Consider the following 14731-nt stretch of genomic DNA (forward strand, 5'->3'; position numbering starts at 1 on the left):
TGTTCAAAAGTTTGATGTTTGTTGTAAAGATTACTGTGATCTCAAACAGGGGATAGAATTAATAACTCACCTGAAATTCAAGAGAGCTATTACACAAACTGAATGTTTTGCTGTTGGTGATTTCATTTTGTATTTTCCTTATAAACTCTATAACTGTTGCCTGATTAATTTTTTGCAGAAGTACTGCTTCAAAAACAAACAACGTAAATTAACTTGAAATAGTAAGCCATCACGTATAGGACAAATAATATAGGCCCCTTTTATAGATAAAAGGGGGAGTGAATAACTGTAAAGTCATAGACATTAAAGTTAAAACCCAGTACTCTTACTTTATGACTGGTGAGACTAACTTGATGGATGTTTAAGATCAAACTAAGAGATTGAGATTAAAATACAGAGGCCAAGAAAAGACAGTATTTGGCTCTTGCCCTCAGAGTCAGCCTGAATCCAGGGAACAAGAGAACTTCTCTCAGGAGCTTTGCATCTCTGGTCTTGTTGAGAACAGGGTGATATCTGTGCAGCTAACTGTCTTAATCACCAGGATGCAGGCAGCTGTGACTGCACCCTCAAGAGCCAGTACAGCACAAACAGGACTGTTGGGCCCCCGTGCTTATCGAGGTTGTTAAGAGATATTTGTCTGAGGAATGTGCAGCTGCCTGGAAACCTTATCTATCAAGGACAGGGGGGCCTAGCCCCGACTCATCTCCTGCATAGTTCACCCCTTCTCTCCTCCCTTCTTCCTCTGGGACCGTTCAGTTCTAGCAGGACCCAGTGAGAATCAAATAGATTGGCGGGACCCAACCAGAGGAGGACTAATGTTTAGCTGTTTAAATGTTAACCAATAATGTACAGGTCTTTGTGTTTGAATGCTTGGAAATCTCTTAAATAGAGGGCTTTCTCGCCTCTCGGGACTGCTCCCCACTCAGCCATTGCAATGGTCTGAGAGGCTGGTTGTGGTCCAGGCTCGAGCTTGCAATAAAACCTCGTTGTGTGTCTTGCATTACCGTGTGTGCACTTTGACTCTCTGGGGATCAGAGAATATTGGGGACCAGTTGATATCGGACCCTAACAGACCACACGATCTCCTGATCAGGGAGATGGATGAGACCACTGGAGAATGAAAAGCCAATCAGTGCACCTGCTGCAGAGGAGTGTCATTGAAAAAGGGAGACATCCCTGATGCTTCAAGGGGAAGCCACCTCATCAAGGAGACCCTGCCTAATGAACAACACTAAAGGAGCTAAGAAGCTGCTCTCAAGTTCCCCATGAGTGACCCCCTGTGGGAACTCAGCTGACTCTTTAACAGACAGGAACAGGTCAATTTGACCAGCATGGTCTTAAACACCTAGCAAAACAGTTTAAACTGAAATATAGCCATTCCTGGACATGTAAAAGAAACAATAGTTAAATGCAACCTAAGATGTACCATTGTGTTAACCCCCTAGAATAAATAAAGACTGGAAGCTACAAGAGAGAGATTCTTAGGCAGATGTACCTGATAACTATCAAGAGAAACTGCCAAAGTCAGGAGTTTTGGGTCAGTTTCAGGCCTACAGATCCTCCTAAGCTACACAGGTAGGCTTAATCTATGCTTACTAGTATGATAATCTTTCCCTAAGTCACAGAAATATAGAGATCTCTACTAAACACAGATTATACCAGCAGGAGGACTCGGTTATGTAGTCACTGCCACCCAAAAGCTAGAACAGCAACTTCAAGAGGCGGTAGAGGCATCTGCTGCCTCCCTGGTATCCTCACAAAAACAAGTTCTATCTCTCAGGTTTTCTTACAGAACTACCGAGTCCTAGATCTTCTGACAGCAGACAAAGGGGGAGCATGTCTATTCTTAAGGGAAGAATGCTGCTACTACATCAATGAAACTGGACTGGTCAAGAAGAATGTCAAAACTCTCAGGCATCTGAGTGAAAGGCTGAAGCAACAAAAATCAAATGACCCCTGGCCAGGATAGCTGAACTCCATTCTTGTCACCTGGCTGATCCCTATCCTTACTCTCCTATTTGTGATAGGATTTCTGCCAATGATTGCTCTCTGTCTTCTCAGGTTTGCCCGGAACCACATGAGTGAGGTTGCCAGAATGACATACAACCAGTTGCTCCTACACTCTTACAGCCACCTCCCCACTGACCTAGTACCCAAACATTTTTCCCCCACAATGCCTCCTAACATACAGGAAGTTGCCAGATGGACTCTGGCACCCTATATCACCAAAAGGGTCGGGATGTTAGGTCGGGACTTGAGTGGCTACGTGGGAGAGCAGAATGACAAGACAGCAGGCAGCACACAAAAGAGTGACCAATCAAACAGGGACAGATAAACTCCACTGACCCTTATGTCCAACTATCACTCAGCAGGACCCCCACCTATTCTGACGTATAAAGACCCTGGGCATCCAGGGCCATCTGCAATTTTCTCTGGCTCTCCACCCTGACCTATACCCTGGGGGGCTGGGAATTTCACCCAAGAGCCAAATTCCAATAAAGCTTGCTTGGCCCTTTCTGCCTGCTTTTGTTTGGCCACCAACCCTCACCCTTGAGCTTACAACCAGGAATCTTCTTCTTGTGTGGAATAAGTTCTTACTTGTATATACCAGCCAACTGGATGGGTACATGTACACTGGTATATTTAGCCCCAAATATATACATTGCCCCTGAAGGATATGATTACCTACCTGTCCTCTGGCCCCACCCTAAATGATTCTGCCACCAAAACTCCTCTCATGACCTGGCCCTTCCCCCTGACCACCAGAAGGGCCTGCCAAAAGTAACTAACTCCTTCCATGGCCTGGCTTTGTTAAGGCTGCCTTTGAAACCCAGACCCTCATGGTGGCTGTGGCCATTTTGTCCCTGAAGATGTGCCCCTCTGGTAGTTAATAAAACATCGCTAGTCCATGAGGTCTGCCACCATTTTTCATATTCTGTCCCATGTGCTTTCAGTCCCTAAAACTCAATCTCTAATTACACCTTTAATGACATTTCCTAGAGCCAAAAGAGCTACCCAGCTGATTCCTCTCCTAGAAGGACTGGGAATAGCCGTGGGAATTGGCACAGGGTTAAGAGGGTTAACAACTCCCATTCTTATTTCAGAGCTTGTCTAAAGTTCTCTCTGGTAAGCTAGAGGAAATAGCAGAAAGATTAATTATCATCCAAAGTCAGATAGATTCATTAGCAGCAATCACTATCCAAAATAGTAAGGGACAAGATTTGTTAACTGCTGAAAAGAAGGGGATTATGTCTCTTCTTGGAGGAAGAACATTGCTTCTATGAAAGCCAATCTGTAATTGTTATGGATGCAGCAAAAAATTAACAGACCATGCCCCCACAATCTGACAAAAATTGTCAGAATCATGGGGATCATGGCCAATATTGTGGAACTGAATGTCTTGAATACAGCCCTTGATGGGACCCCTTTTGGTGCTCCTTCCGGTTTTGTTGTTCAGATCTTCCTCATTAAACCTATTAACAAGACTTACCACTTCTCATTTAAAAGCCCTCAAACTCCAGCTGACACTGCGACAAGACTACAAACCAATCCTACAAATGGACCTGGGTACTTCACTGTCTCATTTTGATCAGATAGGGCAATAGTCCCATGAATCCCAAATAGGCAGGGACAACAGTCCATTGCAGTCTGAAGCATTTATAAGAAGATGAGACCTTTTCAGTCACCCAGAAGAATTTTAGGATCACATCTCTCAGGGGGAGATATTAGGTAGGAGTTCAGGGACACCAAGATGGCAGAGACAGGGTATTAAAAAGAAGCTGCTGGAGGACAAGACAAGGAGCTTGGTCCTATCCCATTACCATGACAACTCCCACCGCTGAGGACTTATCACCATGAGAACTCTGCCACAGTTTCAAATTTTAAAATGAACAATGGAAGTAAAGTGGGCAGATTTCTAATTAGGTTTTTTTAAGTAATGAGGTGGGGGGATTGGAAAATATTCTGATTAGGTATTATAAGATAACCAATGTGGGAAAATGGGGTAAGGTCTTCAATCAGGTGCATATAGGAAAGAGAACGTCTCACAGTTCAGGATATAAGACCCTAAATTTCCAGACTCTGGGGCCTGGAGCCTCCCTCGCTCAGTCCACTCTGTTCAACCTAACTGAGTGTTATCTTGGTAAAAGTGGCCCACTTCACCTTTGGAATATGGTTCTGAGGCTTATTTTTTAAAAGGGACATGCTTTCCTTTTCCTCTTCTCCCTCTCCCCCTCCCTAAACTGTGGACAGGGAACAAGATTACCTTGTGTTATCTGTGCTCCACAGGAAGGAGATATCTGCCAGAGGATCTAGGAAGTGACTATCTCCCAAATTAACAAGTGAATCCTAACACACCATCAGGGGCCCTAGGACCCCTTGTCAGGGCATACATGGAAAGTAATCTTTGAATAGCTCTTTTAAAATCCCCGTTTCCCCTGATGGGCAGAATCACAGCCTCAGAGACAGGAGTCCCATGTATTTCTTCCTTTGCTAGCAAAGCAATAAAACTTTTTCCTTTTTCTCAAAAGTGTTCTCATTATCGAATTGGCATCAGGGACAAGGACCAAGCTTTTGGTTACATTTTCGCTTTCAATAAATCTGTACTCTGTTACTTCTGTGTGTCTTGCTCAATTCTTTGTTCATGACATCAAGGACCTGTACTTTGACTGGACACCCCAATGTTAACAATAGAAGTTTAAAGGGAAAAACATCCAACTCTTTATCTTCCTCTATAGAATAGTGATATAGTGACAAAGGGCGGGTAGTCAGTGTAGATGACAGATGATCAGGTCAGGAAGATGGGAGCTGACTCAAAGGAAAGGAAATAAAATGCTAACACCTCCAGAGCACTTCCCTGCTTCTCACCAGTTACCAAGGTTTCCTACACCTCCAGGGAACTGCTCCTCCCAATTCAAGGAGTTGATAATGAGTATGCCCAGGCAGCTCTTTTCCGGTCTTTTGGGCTGGTGTGGAGGATAGGGAGAGGTACTCCTTGGGATACTCTTTTCCTGCTTTACAGTCAAGTAAGCAAGACAGGAGAAGGGGGAATGACGATAAGAAAGGAAACCTGAGATCTATAAAGGGGCAAGACACACCCCCTCCCACAAATGCCATCTCTAGGTCCCGTTCTCTCTGGAGAAGTCTGTCTCTGTTCTATCCCTTAAACAAAACTTGTTTTCTACACTTACCTCATCATTTCACGGGTGTTTAATCTTCAACACTGGGGGAAAAGGACTCCATCCTGATTTCCAAGACTGGTATGTGTTAGCTAGCACAAAAGGACCAGGCTGAATGCAAACTTCATGGATCATCTCAGCATTTCATGCAGGAATGGGGTGTTGCACCTCTGAGGGACCCACTTTCCTGGTGGAAAATGAGCCACTGAACAAAGAAGGGACTGGGCTTACATAGGTTACAGTGAGAGGTTTGGGTATTCAGGAATTTGATGTCTGTTTTACTGGGTGAAATGGGAGGGGGTCTGGGGTCAGCAGTTATCTGTGATTTTTCTTACTGGGCCAGATGGAGGGTCTGGGGTCTGTGGTTGTTATCTGGGAAAGAATTTGTTGATGGAAGGATCAATGCTTTGGCCTCTTCCCAGAGACTCTCATTTCAGACTTGACGGATAATGCTTCCCCAAGACCTGTCTTGTCCCTGGGAAAGAATGTATCAGGGAAAGGATCATGTATCGCCTTCTCTCTCATTCCTTCTCCCCAGGCCACACTATTTTAGGGTTTGTCATTTTCCATACCCAACAGTATGAGCTGGGGGCTCTGCTGGGATCCTCACCAAGATAAGCTCCTCTACACCTCATGTCTGAGGTGTGCCTTTCTGTCTCTTTGTTTCTGGAGGACAATAATGGGCACCCATTTGCTAATTAAGTGCATTTAGTGCAAGCTGCCATTCTACAGGACTTGGGTGAGATCACCTATCCTATGGGTCAGGCATGTTGGGTTCTGCCAAAGCCATTTCTCACTGTCTTATCCAGGCTCAGAGCATGTCTGGCATCAGTAGATGATGACCTTTGATCCCAGTCTGCCTTTGGATGAACAGAGATAAACAAAGGGTTAAAGAAATTTCAAGATTCTGGCCAGAGCCACTCCCATATGAATCTCAAAGTTTTCTCCTCTGACCTCCTATACTGACAGCCCTAATGGGGTATCCTACAGTGACTGGTCAATCAAATGGTGCTGACAAAAGCCCCAATAACATACATCTCTGTAAGAGCCAAACCACACTCTCACACTTGCTCCTCCTGAGCACTCCCCTCCCCTTGCCAATCGGACTCTAGCCATTGAAAGAGGGACATTTTACATGGAGTGGTTCATAAGGAAATGCCTAGGTTCCCTTTGTTCACATATTAAGCTTTTACAAGCCTGTAGGGATTCCCTGCATTGTTGTTTCTGGGCTCCTCTAGTTTCTTTGGCTTCACAAAAGGAGGCATTTTCAATTCACCCCTTCCATAAACTTCTCTGAGAAAAAGGGTGTTAAACATCTAACAACCACTAGATGTCCTCCTTACCCTCCGGTGATTCTGTTAGCCCACAGCAGAGGAAATATACTCCACCCTAGGTCCTTGTACAGGTCCTCGCTTGGGTCATCACATTTGGAATCTTAATGGTGGCAGGGGAAATCAGTATCAGCTGTTAAGCCTGAATTCTCCAGGGTCTTTGTCATGTGACAAAACAAAGATCCTTTTCATTCTCACCTGTAAGGCAGCAATAAATCTGGCAGCACCAGGTAGTGAGAGGTGTGTTTTGCTATCAAGTTCATTTAGGGACTCATCCCTAACAAGATGGGCAGTTTTCTCTGGTGCGGGTGCCTGAGTTCTGTTTTCTCTTACTCAGATGGGAGCTTCATTCTCAACAGCTATGCAGGCTCACCACTAGCCCACATACTGAAAAACTGGGGTAAGTTTGCCCCACAGATGCTCAAGGAAAAGTATCTCATTTTCTTCTGCTACCAGATCGGGCCTCAATACAAACTCTGATGGAGAATCTTGGGCATCAGAGGGAAGTACAAAATTTAATACTATTTTACAGCTTAGAGTGTTTTGCAAAAGGGAAAGGAAATGGCCTGAAGTTCCCTATGTTCAAGCTTTCTTTTTCTTAAGAAAAAACCCAAACTATGCCAAAAGTGCAGGTTAGATTCAACTGTCATCACTGCCATGATAGGAGAAGGCCCTAAGGAATCACTTCCTGAGAGAAAGAAACCAGAAGGACCCTAGAAATTTCCACCTTCTACTGCCATCCATCAGGAGCCCGGCCCCTCTGTCCTCCATACCCTGGCTTTCCCCCATCTGCTCCCAAAAGCAGTTCAAATATACTACCTTTCCAGGAGATGCCAGGGGAGAAGAATTCGAACCAATTAAAGTAATACCCCTTTCTCCCTCCAAGAGTTAAGTCAAATAAAGATAGGTTTAGAGAGGTTTTTACAGAATTCAGATAGATATATTAAGGTGTTTCAGAACTTATGTCAGGTGTTTGATCTCACCTGGAAAGATATTATATTATTACTTAACCAAACTTTAACCACCAATGAGGCGACCACCCTAAAAGTAGCTGAGGAGTTTGGAGATGACCTACATCTCATCTATGCCCCAGCAGCACAAACTAGAGGCAAACTTAATTATCCATCTGGAGCATAAGTGGTTCCAAGAACCAATCCTGAATGGGATCCAGATGATGCACAGGATAACTGGAAAATTAGACATTTCCAGACATTAATCCTTGAGGACCTCAGGAGATCCAAACAAAAACCTATTATTTATTCCAAGATATCTGAGATCCAACAAGGCCCTCAGTTAAGTCCCACTATCTTTCTGGAAAAACTCAGGGAGGCAATGAGAAAACACACCATCATGTATCCTGAATCCACAGAGGGCTACCTATTTTAAAAGATAAATTCACATCCAATCAACTCCCAGACATTTGGAGGAAATTATAAAAATTGGCATATGGCCCTGATCAATCCATGGATGATATCCTCTGGCTTGCAACTTCCCTGTTTTATAACAGAGATCAGGAAGGAAAGAAAGGAAAGGGTGCGTAGAGACAGGAAAAAAGGCTGAGGCACAGGTTAGGGCCCTACAAGGAGTAACTTTGAAGGTAAAAAAGGAGAAAAATGGAATAAACCTGAAGCCACAAAAGGGATTTGTTTCTGTTGTGGAAAGGAGGGACATTTCCAGTGGGAATGCCCATGGGCCAAGTGTCCAAATGGCCACCTCAGAGCCTAAGTGTCAAGGTAATCATTGGAGGAATGAGTGTCCTCAGGGGCATAGGTTCTTGAGGCCAGATTTCCCCACACAGGGCTGAGGGGGCCTGGGATTGATTCTAATGGCTCCTGTAACTCCAATCGCCATGAATGAGCCCTGGGTATGCTTCTCTGTAGGGAGCCAAGAAGTCAGTTTACCCCTGGATACTGGCAACAAATTTTCTGTACTCATCTTTATCTTGGACTTCTTTCCTCATACTATGATGGTACAAGGGGTGTCTGGACAATATATGCCAGAAAATTTACACCCCCACTGAGTTGTGAGTGGGATGGTATTACGGTTTGGATGTGAAATACTGAAGATTTTGCCTGGAGACAATAAGAAAGATGCCTTGAGGTCATCTTAGGAGCTGGCAAGATCATACCCATCTCAGGCTCAAGGGAGTAAAAGTAAAATTCTCTTGAGAGAGACCAGTGGGGAATCCTTCTTGCACTAGGGGGCCTAGGAAGTTTTTTTTCAGTCACCCAGACACTCATAGACTGCTGCAACCAGAGTCCCTGGAGGCTTGGCTACTTACTGTGCAAGATGGTAGCAGACCATGGCATCAAACACGTGGTGCTGGTTCTGCAGGAATGCAGAATCCTGAAGTTAGAGTGTCATGGAGGCTTCCACCAAGATTTCAAAGGAAGGCCTGGGGGGCCAGACAAAGTGCAGCAGGGTCAGAGTCCCTGTGGGTACTTCCTGAGGAAGCAAGGTGTGGAGACTTGAGGAGGAAGCTGAAGGGGCCATGGAGATTCCCAAGATTAAGAAATGCCAGCAACATGGGACCATCCTAGGAAAGCTGCAGGAATTGAGCAGAGACAAGTCAACACAAAGGTCACTTGGGCTGCAACCAACAAGTCTGCAGGGGTGAAGCTACACGAGCCCTTAGGAGAGGACATCATGCCATGTGCTCCAGATACTGAACACAGATCTACAGGACTTGTTTGCCCAGCTGGATTTCAGTCTTGCTTTGGTCCCATCTCTTTTTCTCTATGCCCCTATTTTGTGAATGAAAATGCTTACTCTGTATCTTTATATATTGAATACTTGTAAATTGCTTTTAATTTTATGGGAGCTCAAAATGCAAGCTTGCCTTGATCCTCAGAGACTTTGGACTTGAACTTTGAGCAATCTTGGAACTGTTGAGACTATGGGGACTTTTGGAAATGGACAAAATATATGTTGCATTGTGACATGGTTGTGAGTTTTTGGGTGTCAGGGGTAGAAAGTTACGGTTTGGATGTAAGGTGTCCCCCAGAAACTCATGTGTGAGACAATGCAAGAAGGTCAGTGCAAGAAGGTTCAAGGAGAAATGACTGGGTTGTGAGAGTCCTAATCCAATCAGTGAATTAATTCCCTGACAGGGATTAACTAAGTGGTAACTGAAGTGGTAGGTGTGGCTGGAGAGACATCATGCCGTGTGCTCCAGATGCTGAACACAGAACTACAAGACTTGTTTGCCCAGCTGGATTTCAGTCTCACTTTGGGTATGTATTTGTACTTGGCAAGTGGAAACTCTCTCTACATCCTGATCATCATGTGAGCTGCTTCCCTCCACTACACTCTTCTGCCATAATGCTCTGCCTCACCTCAAGCCCCCAGGAATGGAGGAGGCTGTCTATGGACCAAACCTTTGAAACTGTGAGCCCCTAAATAAACTTTTCCTCCTCTACAGTTGTGCTGGTCGGTCCTTAAGTTACAGTGGTGAAAAGGTGGGATAATGTTTTCTCATGCATTCCTGATAGTTCCAGAATGCCCTACACCTTTATTAGGGAGGATTTTACTTTCAAAACTTCAGTCTTCCATTTTGATGAATCTAGGACCTCTAGAATCAATCTGTCTACCTCTATTAGAATGCGATATAAATGCTGAGGTATGGACCACTGAAGACAAGTTTGGATGGGCAAAAAGGTGCAGACCCAATTAAAGTAGTCTTGAAGGATCCCTCTGGTCTTCAACATCAGAGACAATATCCCTGACATCCAGAGGCAAAAAAGGGGGGCTTATTGGAGATCATTCAAAACCAAAATGAACATGAACTTCGAGTGTCCTGCACCAGCCCATGCAATACACTTATTTTAGGTGTTCAAAAGCCAATTGGGGAATGGCCGCCTACCCAAGACCTTAGAATAATTAATGAAGCAGTATAATTCCTCTCTACCCTCTAGTTCCTAACCTATACACTCTGTTCTGAGATCCCAGCTGTTTGCTACAGAAAAAGGATTCCTTTTTCTGTATAACCATAGACTCTCAAGCACAATATTTCCTTGCATTCAAGGAATCAGATAGTGGATCTCAATTAACCTAAACCATGTTGCCTCAAGGATTTAGAGGTAACCCTCACTTGTTTGAACAAAGTACCTAACAGAATTCAAAGACAGGTCATCTGTGATTTTTCTCCAATATGTAGATGACATCCTCTTATGTACCACAAACCAGGAGGAATGTCAATAGGCCACTATGAACTCCAAACTTCTTAGCTGATAGAAGATATAAGGTCTCAAAAAGGAAAGCTCAATTATGTCAATAATAGGCTCAATACTTAGGATTACAGCTATCTCAGGGAATCTACAAGGTAGGAAAGGAATAACCCCCATGGGTTATTCTCTACCCCAGACAGTATGGCAACTTAGAGACCTCCCAAGGATTACTTGATACTGCAGACTTTGGATCCCTGGGTATGGGGAATTAGCCAAGCCTCTTTACAGCCTCCTTAAATAAACTCTACCAACAAAAAAACTATCCTATATGGGAGCCAGAATATATTAAAGCCTTTTAGGCATTAAAAGTGGGCTACTTCAAGCACCCTGCCCTCATCTTACCCATAGAGCAAAAATTTAACCTGTTTGTTACTGAAAAGGGGAGGAATAACCTTGGAAGTGGTCACACAAAATAATGGACCAGTTCTGTAACCAGTAGCGTATCTCAGTAAGGAGCGTGACATGGTGTCCTTGGGATGGCCCCACTGCTTATGAGTGTGTGGCAGCAGTTGTCCTACTAGTCCCTGAGGACAATCAAAATCACCCCAGGAAGAAATCTCATTGTCTATACTTCTCATGTTCTCCCGGGGATTTAAAATACTAACAGGGGATTATGGCTTCAGATAGTCACTTTCTAAAAATACCAAGCTATGTAGAAGGACCTGTAACTCAGATAAGGACTTGCTCTAACCTTAAACCCAGAATCATTAGAGGGAAATCCTGAACATGACTTGCCAACAAGTCCTAGCCATAAACTACTCAGTCTGAGGAAACCTTCAGAGTCTTTCCTGCCTAATCTGAATCTCACCATGTATACAGATGGTAGTTCTTTATGAAACAAGGAGAACTTAAGACTGGGTATGCTATGGTGACTGTACATGACACTTTAGAGGCACAATCCTTGCCCCCAGGCACAAGTGCACAGCTTGCAGAATGGATAGCCCGAAGAAGAGCACTTGAGCTAGGGAGACAACAGAGAGTTAACATTTACATTGACTTGAAATATGCCTACCTAATCCTGCATGCACATGCAGAAATTTGAAAAGAGTAAGGATTTCAAAGAGCTGGGGAACCTCCATAAAAATCAATGAACAGATCCTAAAACTGTTGGAAGCTGTTCATTTACCTAAAGAGGTAGCAGTAATCCCCTTCCAAGGACCGCAAAGAGGAACAGATGAGCTATCAGAAGTCAATAGATGAGCAGATCAATAGAGCAAAGAGGCTGCTAAGGGAACTTTATGCCAACCAACAACTAGCCCCTCTACTATAGACAGGACCTCCCCTGGAGATAAGACCTCAATACACCCAAGAAGAAGCCCACCAGGTCTTATCTAGAGGAGGCATTCTCTTACCTTCTGGTTGGATTCAGATGGAAAATAATAAACTTCCCACTAACTCTCAATGGAAAATTTTACACACCTTACATACATATTTCCATTTCAGAGAAGAAATACTCTCGAATTGACTCAAGAGATATTTGAAGGAAAAAATATAACCAAAAAAAAAAAAAAAATCCATCAAATAGTCAAAAGCCTGTGAGATGTGCCAGAGAAATAACCCACTTAACTCCATCAAAAGCCTCCAGGATTACAAAAGAAGGGGAAGCCTGGAAACTTGATTTTACCCTCATGTCTAAGACTGGTGGATTCTAATACTTATTGGTTATGGTAGATACTTTTACTGGATAGACAGAGGCCTACTCTCCCTAACTGAATAGGCAATGGTGAAATAGTAAAATCCTTATTACTAATAGTTCCCTGATTTGGGCTGCCTCCAGAATAACAACACAGCACCTTTCAAGTCAGCTGTTGCTCCAGGGCACATACAAGGTTCTAATCATAAGATATTCATCTCCATTATGCCTGGAGACCTCAATCCTCAAGTAAGGTAGAAAAGGCTAAAGATATCTTAAAGAGACAGCTGAGAAACTCACTCAAGAAACCCACTACCCTTGACCCAAAGTATCCCTTTGGCCTTACTCAGAATTAAAAATGTCCCCTTAACACTAGGGTTAAGTCCATTTGAGCTCTTATATGGAAGGTCATTTCTAAGAAATGCTATTCTCAAAGATCAGGAAACAGCAGATCTGGTGGCTTATATCACAAAGCTGGCCAAATTTCAAGCTGAAATCTGTTGATATCCCATATCTGAGCACTCATTCTCTACCTTTGTATGAACCTGAGGATCTAATTATGGTCAAAATCTTACCTTCAAATTCCCCAAATTTAGACCCTATCTGGAAGTGACATTTCCCTGTGATTTTATCTACTCCTTCTGCAGTGAAAACACCTGAACAGTAAGAACTGGATCCACCACTCTGGGTAAAATCTAAGCATCCTGAATCAATTCACAGAGAAACATCTCCTTCCCAAGAAACTGAAGAATGATAATCCTGTGTTTCAATAGAAGACCTAAAATATTTCTTCTACAAAGACATGGTGATATTGTAAACCTTGTTTTTTTTTTTTAAATCCCTTTATTGATTTTTGAGAAGTCCCTAAAATTAACCCTTTTCTAGACTGGTCTCAACAGTATGCCACTAGGTTTCAGAAAAATAATTGCTGGATAATGTGGACTACTGCCCCTGTCCAGAACTTCTTGGCTGCCTTGGTGGGTATCTCCCTTACAAGAAAATGACTGGATAAAATTACAATCTTAATGTTAGAACAGAAAGAAAGGAAACACTCTTTACTAACTGCTACCTGTGCTGATTATAAGGTGAGATTCAGGTGACCAGATAAGAGTCAGACCAAAAGCAGCTAAACAAGGCTTTAATGGGTTTGAGTCTTGGGCAAGGTTCACTAGTCCTCCAGGGTGAAGGCTCCTTAATGTCATCTGAGTTCTGTAAAACATCCTTTTGTTGATATGACCTGTGTTTAGTGGAGATCTCTATATTTCTGTGACTTAAGGCTGAATAAAAATACTAGAAAACAAGATTAAGCCTGTGTAGCTTAGGAAGATCTGTAGACCTTAAACTGACTAAAAAATTTCTGATTCTGGCAGTTTCTTTTGATAGTTATCAGGCACATCTGTCTAAGAACCTCTCTTTTGTAGCTTCCAGTCTTATTCTAGGGAGTTAACACAAGTGTACAAGTTACATTTAACTATTGTTTCTTTTAAATGCCCAAGAATGGCTATAATTTTGGTTTTTAACTGTTTCGCTAGGTGTTTGAGACCAAGCTGGTCAAATTGACCTGTTCTGTCTGTTAAGAGTCAGCTGAGTTCCCACAGGGGTCACTCATGGGGAACTTGAGAGCAGCTTCATTATCTCCCTTAGTGTCGTTCATTAGGCAGGGTCTCCTTGATGAGGTGGCTTCCCTTAGAAGCCAACAGGGATGTCTCCCTTTTCCATGACCTCCCTCTGTAGGCAGGATGAACTTACTGGCTTTTCATTCTCCAGTGGTCTCATCATCCTCCCTGATCAGGAGGTCGTGTCGCCCCAGAGTTGCAAAGCTCCTGAGAGATGTCCTCTTGTCCCTGGTTTTCAGGCTGACTCTGAGGGCAAGAGCCAAATAATGAGTTTTCCTTGGTCCCTTTGTTTTAATCTCAATCTCTAAATTTGATCTTAAACATCCATCAAGTCAGTATCACCAGTCATAAAGTAAGAGTGCTGGCCTTAATGTTTATGATGTACAGTTATTTTAAACCCTTTTATTTAATCAGGGTCTATGTTATCTGTCCTATAGGTGATGGCTTATTATTTTTAAATTAATTTAGGTTGTTTGTTTTGTACCTCTGCCAAAACATTAATCAGGCAACAGTTAAAGAGTTTACAAGGAGAATACAAAATGGACATCAACAACAGTAAAATATTTAATTTGTGCAATAGCTATCTTAAATTTTGGCTGAGCTATGTATGTATATCCACTGTTAAGATCACAGTAATCTTTACAACAAACATCAACTTTTGAACACAATTTAAATGAGTTAAAGTCTGGCTTATTTTGGAGCTATTCTAACATGCAGCAGGTTGAGAGGCAGAGCCTTATCTCAGGTA

Source organism: Sciurus vulgaris (assembly GCF_902686455.1).
Source record: "Sciurus vulgaris genome assembly, chromosome: 7".
Lineage (NCBI taxonomy): Eukaryota > Metazoa > Chordata > Mammalia > Rodentia > Sciuridae > Sciurus > Sciurus vulgaris.